Source organism: Lolium perenne, chromosome 3, assembly GCF_019359855.2.
Source record: "Lolium perenne isolate Kyuss_39 chromosome 3, Kyuss_2.0, whole genome shotgun sequence".
Taxonomy (NCBI): domain Eukaryota; kingdom Viridiplantae; phylum Streptophyta; class Magnoliopsida; order Poales; family Poaceae; genus Lolium; species Lolium perenne.
Window position 1 is genome coordinate 315213009 of NC_067246.2, and position 9304 is coordinate 315222312.

At 43.8% G+C, this 9304-nt stretch overlaps 1 long non-coding RNA gene across 2 annotated transcripts; it reads right to left on the reverse strand.

Annotated features, from left to right (window-relative positions):
* Window positions 1-4979: 4979 nt before the first annotated feature.
* LOC127345547 (uncharacterized) lies at window positions 4980-9043 on the reverse strand. 2 transcript variants are annotated; one of them, XR_007878740.2, is made up of 7 exons: window positions 8604-9043; window positions 8276-8517; window positions 8127-8172; window positions 7264-7651; window positions 7018-7114; window positions 6485-6616; window positions 4980-5492 (listed from the first exon to the last, which is right to left on the reverse strand). It is a non-coding gene; the product is annotated as an uncharacterized lncRNA (long non-coding RNA). The 2 variants fall into 2 exon arrangements; XR_007878739.2 differs by lacking the exons at window positions 8127-8172; window positions 8276-8517; window positions 8604-9043 and having other exon boundaries at window positions 7264-7937.
* Between the last annotated feature and the right edge of the window lie 261 nt (window positions 9044-9304).

Sequence of the window (9304 nt, forward strand, 5' to 3'; positions counted from 1 at the left end):
TTACCGTCATATCTAGATGAAAGGCACGCATGGACATAGGGGGAGTGCGGTTTAAATCCATTGAGCTATCACTCCCCCCATAATGCATAAAGAAATCCAAAACATTTGCTATTTGTCAATTAAGTGACTTATGAGCTTCATGTTGAGTTGTAGTCTGTGAGTCCTAGATACATCTACGCGACCTCACAACTACTATACTCTTACACGGTGGCTTCGGCCACCAACACCCCCCCTTTTGCGGGTTTTTCGGTTCTTCGTGACCTTGTTTTGTCTTTCTTCTTTGCTTTCTTCTTTTTGTTCTTGAGAACCTCCTCCAAGCTTATTTTATCGTGATTTTTGCAAGCTTGGTTGTATGTTCTTTTTCTCCATCTCTCTAGTTTCGTTACCCTCCTTTTTGGTGTTCCGATGCCAAAGGGGGAGAAGTTCCTAGGTGGATGGAGACCTTTGTTGTTTGTAGCCGTTTGGTTCTAGTTGCTTATCTTGTCTCTCGGCTACATCAACAACCCCATGGAGGCATTCTATTGTGAGTTTGGGTATTCTCAAGGCTATGGTATGATAACTTCACCCAAATCTCCGTATATGATCTCATGTTGCCTCCACATTGTGCATATGCCTCTTGAACATGTCATCTATCTATGTTGCATATGTGCTTGGTTTGTAAAAACTAGGGGGAGTGATGTCTCTATAACATGTGTATTTGTATTCAAATACATATTCATGATATGCACATGTGTAGGGGGAGCTCCGTCTAGTTTTTGCAAATCTAATGTTCTCATCATAATATCATATGTTATTGTCAACTCTTGTGTTGTCATCAAACAGCAAAAAGGGGGAGATTGTAAGAGCAAAATTCATACCCCAAGTTTTGTGTGTTTGATGACAACACTTGAGTAATCTCACCGTGTGCCTTGAGTATCATTGTTAGATTTGCAAGTACACGGTGACCTCGCCGGACGCATCAAGATCAGAAGACTGAAGCGTAGTTGATAGGTTTTCCGGTTTTGTGTGCGTTTAGCGAGGTAACAAAGTTGGAGAGAAAAAGGGAAGAAAACCAGTTTTAGCCAGGCCGGTACTACCGGTAACTGTAGCGGTAGTACCGCTACCCCTATAGGTACCGCCATCGGTACCGCTCTGAGTTCTACGCTGAATTCGTCCCCCAGAACAAGTTGCGGTACCCCTGCAGTACCTGGGGCGGTAGTACCGCTCACGAGCGGTAGTACCGCTCAAGGTACCGCTTGAGGTACCGTAACGAGTTACGGTCGTACCGCTTCGGTACCGCCCTGGTACCGCTCTGGATCCAGTAAGGTCTGGACCCTATTACGGTACCACGAGCGGTACCGCGGGCGGTAGTACCGCTCTGCGTCCTTTGACCAGATCTGGGGTGATTTCGAACTCAGGGCGGTAGTACCGCTTGCACCAAAGCGGTAGTACCGCTTAGGCCAAAACTGGGTGTAATGGTTGGATTTGGAGGAGCCTATTTAAGGGCCCCTTCTTCCCCACCCGATTTTATCTCTTCCCCCTTCTCTCTCCTCCATTGTTGCTGAGCTTAATCCTTGTGGATCTCCTTCCCCCTCCAACCAATCTTGCCCTAATTTTGAGGATAGGTGGAGGAGACCCCGATCTATAGTTCTACCAAGAGAGATTTCACAAATACTAGCTATTCCTTAGTGGATCTTGGTGGTAGGGTTCCTTTGGTGGATCTTGGAGAAGAGTTCCTTTGGTGGATCTTTGGGGAGTTCCTTTGGTGGAGCCTTGGAGAGTTTCTTGGTGGAGCCTTGGAGAGTTTCTTGGTGGAGCATTGGAAGAGTTCCTATGGTGGAGCATTGGTGATGGGTTCCTATGGTGGAGCATTGGAGATGTGCAGCTATGGAGTCTAGCTTGGTGATGTACTAGCTCCATAGGGTGTTGGGAGCATCCTTGTGTGTGTGGAGCTCGCCCCAACCTTGTGAAGGAATCACCGCCTCGACCGGTGCCTTAGTGGAAGAGGGAGAGCACCTCCGTGGAGCTCTCTCGAGGAAGAGGGTGAGGCCTTCCTTCGTGGTGTGGCCGCCTAGTCTCTTGTGTGAGACTAGCACCTCCTCAACGCAGACGTACCTCCTTTAGTGGAGGGAACTGCGGGAAACAAACCTCGACTCGCCTCGCGCCCCCCGGTTGTCTCGCTCCTCACTTTTGTTATCTTGTTGATTCCTTTACATGTTGCACATGTTCTAGCTTTATTGTAGGATCACCCCCATTGCTAAAAGTCACACCTTTACCTTCCGTTGCATAAAACTTGAAAAAGACTAAAATTTGCCGTAGCGCCATTCACCCCCCCCCCCTCTTGTTCACTACGATCCGTTCAATGGTTAATATAGGCCATTCTACAACCTGTAGAAGAAGGTTACCGAAATTTTCTCTCCCGTTGCAACGCACGGGCATATTTCCTATATCGTTAAAAGAAAAAAGGGGTTCATACATTCAAGCATGGTACAAGGTTAAGAATATTGTTTTTTCCATCCATCTTCTCCATGATTAAGTACTCCACACTCAACGCAAAAGCAGAAGCAACTAGAGATAGGAACACAAGGTACACACATCTTTTATAGGGACATTGGAAAAATTAAAATCCACCCTTCCTGATAGCCTTTTCTGTTTCTAAAAAAATAAAAGAAAATGATAGAAATTTTTAAAATAAATCTTTCGAGGTGGCCATGTGTTATGTGTTCTAGTTGTTAGAAAAATTAACAAACATAAATTTTGATTTTTGTTTTGTAAAATGTAGCCATCATTCGGTAAAAAGGGGTTTTCGGTAAAACGGCTTTTCTAGTTGCATACATCCTCGAATGAAAAATATTTTTATATGAAAGTGTATCTACAGAAAATTTTACATCCAACTTCAACGACCAATGATCGTTTATCGAGACTTTAGATTCCACAAAACCAAAAATAAAATAGAATTTTTCTAAGGTTTTAGACTTTGCTGCGATTTTTTTTTCAAAAAATATAGTAGTTGCGCACCAAGCCTTGTGGTGCGCCCGTGCTAACTTTTCAATATTTCGAACCAGCCACCTGCCCCCACTATACCCCCTTCCATACACCCCGAATCCACCACTGCCTCATACTTCTCTTCCTCATTGCTATTTGCCTCCTTCTCCTTTTCCTCCATGCCTTCTTCTCATGTTCCTCTCATGCCTCCTCCTCCATGCCTCTTCCTTCATCTTTGTCCTCCTCCATGCATCTTCCTCCTCCTCCTCCTTCTCCTCCTCAAGCCTCCTTCTTCTCCTACTCCTCCTCACCTCTGCCCCGATCTCGTCGTCGGTCGCCTTACCCCAACCCCGACCTCGCCCTCGACTACCCTATCCCGACCCCGCCACCGTCCTCTCAATCTCCAGTGCCTCCACCAAGATGCAAAGCTGCTACCAAGATAACAAGAACGAAAATTATTCAAAAACAAAACGTAAAAAAGGTGCCATATCCAGATCTAGATCTCAAAATAGTGGCAGTTGCACACCAAGGGGGGAATACCAGTGACGCAGCGTGAAGATAGAAGTGGCGCACCACCTGATGCCTCACTAGTACATGAGTTGCCAGTGGCGCACCAAATGGTGTGTCACTACTAACAGTTGGCAGTGGCGCACCACTAGTAACCAAAATTGGTGCTCCACTAATAGCTTTTTTCCTAGTAGTGAGCGCTCGATAATGTTCCTGTGGTGGGAGCACAAAGTGTTGTTTCCCTTATATCTTCTTGTTAATGAGGTCGGAAACATATTGATGACTATGTTTCCTGCACCATAACAAGGTTAATACAATACTTAATATAAAAAATATTTATTATAAGATCGATCCAATGGAGTTTTGCAGAATTGAAACTAAAATACTCCGTAGCTGCGTTGCCAATGCAGTCACGTTAGCACCCAAAGCATGGTTTGGAAATAACCTAGTCTGCAGGTTGCTACAAATCTACTATAATCGACCAAAGAGTTTAAAGTAGTTGTATATATAAGAATAAAAAAGAAACAAGGTAAAGTAAATGCTAAAAGTAAATTAGGTGGTTTTGACCGTATAATACATTACATATAGATGAAGGGGAGTCATATATAGAGGCCCATGTATACACCAAATATTTTGCACCACCTAGGTTTCATGATGAGCTGTCAGCAGACTGTTGCCGTACCCCCAGCGGTTCGAGCGATAGCCTCGTCAGACAATGCCACAACCCGTTCCCGCACTCATAGTTGTCTGTCTCCCTTTTCTGCCACCCTTTGATTCCTTCGATGGAGCCGAGCTCCCGCCATCTGTCCCAATTGAGATCCACATCAAGCACGAGGTGGTGCCGTGGATGTTGTCTTCCCAGCGCACTTGGCTCCGCAGTCGAGCTCCACGGCAAGGAGGTGGCTTTGTCCGCAGCAAGAGCGAACAAGAGTGGTGGTGCCACTAACTGGAGGAGAGGTGACAAGAGGGACAACACGTTGAGGGAAAAATGGGGAATTGCCGAAGGGAGGGGGTGGGGGTGGGGGGAAGAAGTGACAACAAATGGATGAATGGGTCCCACATAGCATGGGTGTATATTTGATCTTGGAGTGTTAATTTTTTTTAAAATATCTTCTAACATAATTATGAATGACTGATTTTTACAGAATAAGTTAGATTAGATCCAAGTACAGAAAGAAAAATAGTGTTAGTAGGATGTAAATTAACTACAATATCTAGCCATATAAGAGGTACACTAGGAGGCATTGGCGCGGCGGCACGCCGCGCCCGTGGCCGTGGCCATTCAGAGTTTGTGGAATGGTGTGAGATAACAGCTATGGAATAAACATAACAAAGAGTAAGTGGAGATAGAATGGAACGCTCGTGCTGTGGTTTCATCTGGTGAGGATCACGGCTAGTAACATGAATGAACAGGTAAAGACCGAAAATAGATTATCAACAGTAATATAAATAGATAATGTACAACATAAACTGGCAGTGATCGTTACACAGTGGGTTCTTTTGCGATAGATAATTTAACTGATGCTTCTTCATTATATATCAAAGGATCCATGTCCATCAGAAAATGTCTAATGCTAGCTAGAGCTTGACTACAACAACATAATATAGATGACAGCAGCGATCACTTTACTGGCAAACAAAAGCAGATCATACTGGTCCCGCATTGCGGCCTACAATTCTATCTTCAGTGCTTTTTGGGTATTTGTGCATTTTCTAGGCAAACTACCAAGTGAAGGCAGGTACTGCGTGGAGAGAAACCTGAAGATTCAGAGATGTGACGCTGCTAGTGCCCAAAGTTATCTGTATTCTGCTGCAGGCGGTCGGTCTGAAGCTCCATAGTACACCGCATCGCCATCCTTCTCGTCAGATGAGGGGATGGTGATAATCTCCCTTGTTGGTCCCGAAGTGGCAGGGTGGCTTCAGCAGCGATGACTTGTAGGACCTTGGCATTGGTGATTATTCTTGATTCCAGATCAACATGTTGTGCCTCTGTATCTGATACATCAAACTTGTCTTGGAAGCTATAAGTTGTCAAGTGTCAGTACTGAGCTCACTGTCTATGGAAAATTAAAATCAATTATTGGTACAATTGAAAAGTTAATGAGAAAAATATGCAGTAAACATCTAGAGAGAAAAAATGTCCGAGCTTCGATCTTCGAACTTCAAAGGAAAACATAGTGTTTTTAATGTCAAGCAACCATGCTTACACTTCTATGTATAGCTAAGATTGACCATTGGACCCTCAAAATAAAGCTTTGTAAACTATTTTCTTAAATGGTTGTGATAACACACTACTCATGGAGACCTCGATTATCACGTACTGGATCATTTATTATACAATGGTTACCTTATCTCAGACATATTGAATTAGTGAAATGAAAACTATGTATACCATGAAAAGATTTCAGTAGGCTAATTCGGACTTGATCCATTTGTCACAAATAGGGTAATATATATAATGACAAAAATCTACATAAGACATGTTACAACGATAGCTACAATAAATTTATGAACACATCATTTTACTTCAGAATGAATGTAAACTAATTAGTGAGAGTACAATTGACAAATTCTAAATTAACAGGCGAATGAAATCATGACATGCTTGCTAGCAAAAAGAGAAATTCAAATGTAGAAATATCTAAATACAACTAAATGGATGAATACTCATCCCTAATGTGGAGTTTTTTTTTCAATCACAAAGTTATTGTCATATCAGGTTGGTTTAAATGGTCTATGACATAGATCCGAATTTCTGAAACAACAAAAACTGAACCAAGATAAACAACAAAAATATCAAACAGATATATCAGTCCTTGACATAATATGTTGCTGCTCGGAGCAAAAGAAGACTTCAGTGAAACTGACTAAGTAGGAAGTATCCCTGGCAACTGTAACTCCAAACATCCATATCCATAGAATAATTAACATCAAAGACTCCTCGGCATGGTCAACAGATGGCACAAAAAAAGGTCAACAGTAGAGCAAATAACAATGGCTGGTGTGGAATCACTGGAACAGGAATTCGCCCAGCTCTCGATGTACCGCCTACACAAAGGCGAAGAACATGAAGCGATGTGTTGGCGGTGACCACTGGCAGGCCGTTTACTCATGGCAACAGCAGCAGAATCCATCAGCACTTGCACTTCAGGGGGCAAAGATTAGAGCAAATCATCAACAATGCTTGTCGCTAAAGTAGTAGCTAATAAATTAGAAAAAAAATCATTGTTAACGTTTTCTAGGTGCTAGAACTTCTGCTCATAATACATATATATATTGGAGTTACTCAATACAAAACACCATACATTCTTCCAATTATATTGTTGCGCGGACAGTAGAAAAGAATGATGAGTCGTACATTAGAATATACATGGTGATAATTGATAATTTAGCATAGGTATTAAATATAAATGTATGAAGAATACATACAAATAAGTTTATATAGTAGTCATACATATCAGTTAAACAAAAAGAGCACAAAAATATTAAGAAATTCATAGGTGCACATATGGTCTTAGATAAGTATGCTGGAATGGATTTGCTTACCTGCTTTCTATAAACAGTGTTTCACTGCCTTGTTAGCATCACTGGCTTTCTAGCCGTACGCGGGATGGCAAATGTCACCATCTCTGCCCATGACCCCCTGAACGGCAGAAATATGCAAAAGGAAGAATTGGTATGTTTTTGAGATAAATTAATATGATCTTATTCATTGTAAAACTATAACTTGCTCCAAATAAATATGAATTAAAAAGTAATATCACTGCCAAAAAGCTTTAGTTGAAGTGGTACCTGAACCAGCAGGAGTAACAATGAAAGCATAAGAAGCTGATGGTAGACATTAACCTTTCCTTCCGAATGCTGAAACCTCATCCCACGATTATATTATATGTTTAATCATTATATCAGCAAGTATAAAAGTTCTATGGTCTAAATGTATTTGTACAAAAAATAGTAACCGAGTTTCCAGTAGTGAGTCCTTGTCCAGTCTTTCTTCGACCTTTCATGTGGAAAGTATGAGGGTACATGGCAGATAAGATTCCGAGTAATACAGCCTATGTTTAGCCCCTTCTCTGTTTGTGTTAATAATACACGTGCATACTGAAAAGTAGATTGGATAGCCCGAAAACCCAGAAACCTTCAATCAACTGTAATCAAGAATCTCTGAAAGCTTCTATCTCTGAAAATCCTATCCACTAACATTATTAGTTCAAGCACTTCTCAAGTTAGAGGTTATAGTTTTGTTCTCACATTGACCATAATTGGGAGTACATGTTATTCCTTCAGAATGAAACCGAATTATATAGGATACGACCAATTTATCAACCTATGACCTCTTTCCGAACACATAATTAATCACCTTGACTTCCATGGCCAACTTTGTTTTAAAATCTATAGATAATGCTACCAAAGAATATCCACAGGTAAGAAACCCACCGATATTTGCATTTAGCATGACAGGGGCTTATCATGAAACAAGTAGCTTGCTGAAAACTTACTTCTAAGCTTGTTGTGTCTACAAAGATTAAACATAGATCATTGGCATGGAGTGCGAGATGCAGAAAAGCAGTCGAGATTTTTGGACAAAAAAATATATGCGCAAGCACCCCACGGAGGACATCCATGAGTAACACCATACAACATTAATGACTTACCTTGCTCTTCTTGGCTGCGATGTAGGCGCTAACTACCGGCACCAGCCTACACGCAAAGTGGAGCAGATCACATCATGCGAACTTGGTAGGAAGAAGAAGATTGACAGAAAGAGATTTGTAGTATGCATACTTGATAGCTGACATGGGACATGGATATCATGATAAGGACTACGTTTGCCTTTCTTGCTCTATGTGTGTCACCAGACCATCAGACCGGACCGATCTGCAAAACAGATGAAAAACAAATCCAACTAAAACAACCAGGACCTACCACCAACCAAGAAAACAGATGCAGAGGAAGGACTTCAACACCGGGAGCGGACTTCTGCCTACTCCGGTGGCCTTGGCGGCAGATGCAAAAGCCATTTCAGATGGACTTTCACAACTTCATCTGCATACACAGTTTGGTCGAATGAATCAACATGGATAAACGGAGGACTAAACTGGTGACTTATCAAGATAGAGAGTGATGCATACCGGGGGATGTGCATAGGATAGGGCGGCCTCCGAGGGGAGGGTCGTGATGCTCGCGACGCCAGTGGCCGAGAAGAATCCCTCCTCGGGGTCATGGAAGCAGGCACACTCCTCTTCTTCCGAGAAGAGATGGACTAGAAGAAGAACCACGACCTTCATCTATGTTGCCGGCGCAGGAGAATCCACAACCGGCCACAACGGAGATTTCGACGCGGCGGACGTCCAGGAGGCCTGTTGAGAACAACACGCCGTCGAGGATCCCATCGTGGTCCTGAATTCCGTAGTTCGCCGTTGCCACCACGAACGGCACCCCCTCACAAGACCGCGAGGACCTTGCTGATGGCTTGATGGGCTTGCTGTCCAGAGAGGAGGAGGGGAGTGGAGGAGAGGAGGGCGACCTGCAGAGAGGAAGGAGGCCCCCAACATGGATGCCGCCGGCCCCGACCGGCTTCGCCCCAACCTGGCCGCCGCCAGCCCGCGTGTGCTCCGCCCCAAGGGCCCAAGGTCGCTGCCGCCGCCCCAAGGTCATCGTCCCAGGCCCACGTCTTCTCCGTCCCAAGGACGCCGCCTCTGGCACGCGCCTGCAACGGCCGGTGGTCGACGTCCCTGGCCCGTGCCTGCTCCGCCCCGAGGCCGCCGCATGCCACCCTAAGGCCACCGTCCCGGCGAGAGCAACGCCACACAGCGATGCGGTGGAGACCATG